The sequence below is a fragment of the Apis dorsata genome, unplaced genomic scaffold (genome assembly GCF_000469605.1).
Source record: "Apis dorsata unplaced genomic scaffold, Apis dorsata 1.3 scaffold_69, whole genome shotgun sequence".
NCBI classification, from domain to species: Eukaryota; Metazoa; Arthropoda; class Insecta; order Hymenoptera; family Apidae; genus Apis; species Apis dorsata.
This window is the reverse complement of record NW_006263367.1, coordinates 641,100-642,447: the sequence shown is the minus strand read 5'-3', so window position 1 is coordinate 642,447 and position 1,348 is coordinate 641,100.

Genomic DNA, 1,348 nt, shown 5'->3' with positions numbered 1-1,348 from the left:
GACAATAACAAGGAAGAATTGATAAATTTGGGGAGGAGGAGGAATTGAAAAAAATAAGGAAGAAGTGGAATTGATAAATTTGGAGAGGAAGAGGAATTGATAAAAATAAGGAGGAGGAGGAATTGAAAAAAATAAGGAAGAGGTGGAATTGATAAATTTGGAGGGGAGGAGGAATTGATAAAATAAGGAGATGGAATTTGTAAAAATAAAGAGAAAAGAAGTTGGAAAGGAAGAAAAATATAAGAAAATGCCGAAGAATGGGATGACAAAAAAGGAGAACATGTGAGAAAGAAAGTAACAAGAGGAAAAGATAGATGACACAAGAATGGAGAATGATAACTGATGGAGAAAGGAAGAAAGAGGATGAGAATGACATAGAAAGAGGGAGGAAAATGATGATAAAAAAGTGAAGAGAATGACAAAAACGGAAGAAAAATAGACAATGAAACGTATGACAAAGACAAGGAGGAATTGATAAATTTGGTGGGGTAGAGGAATTGATAAAAATAAGAAGGACGGGGAATTGATAAATTTGGAGGGGATGAGGAATTGATAGAAATAAGGAGGAGAAGGAATTGATAAAAATAAGAAGGAGGAGGAATTGAAAAAAATAAGAGAGAGGAGGAATTGATAAATTTGGAGGGGAGGAGGAATTGATAAAAATAAGGTGGAGGTGGAATTGATAAATTTGGGGAGAAAGAGAAATTGATAAGAATAATGAGGAGTTGGAATTTGTAAAAAAAAAAAGAAAAAGGAATTAAAATAAATCGGAGGAGAAAAAGAAATTAGAATATATAGGAGGAGAAAAGATGGGAATGAAAAACGAGGATAAGAATGATGAGGAAAATGAAAAGAAGATAATTTGATAATGAGGGGTAGAAAAAAGTTTGGTAACAAGGATAAGCAGCAAAATATATTTTTCTTAATATAAAGAAGTTGGAAAGGAAGAAAAACATAAGAAAATGCCGAAGAATGGGATGACAAAAAAGGAGAATATGTGAGAAAGAAAGTAAGTAGAGGAAAAGATAGATGACACAAGAATGGAGAATGATAACTGATGGAGAACGAGAAAGGAAGAAAGAGGATGAAAATGGCATAGAGAGAGAAAGAGAGGAAAAGGATGATAAGAAAGTGAAGAGAATGACAAAAACGGAAGAAAAATAGATAAGGAAAAGAATGACAATAACAAGGAAGAATTGATAAATTTGGGGAGGAAGAGGAATTGATAAAAATAAGGAGGAGGAGGAATTGAAAAAAATAAGGAAAAGGTGGAATTGATAAATTTGGAGGGGAGGAGGAATTGATAAAAATAAGAAGAAGGAGGAATTGATAAATTTGGAGAGAAGAG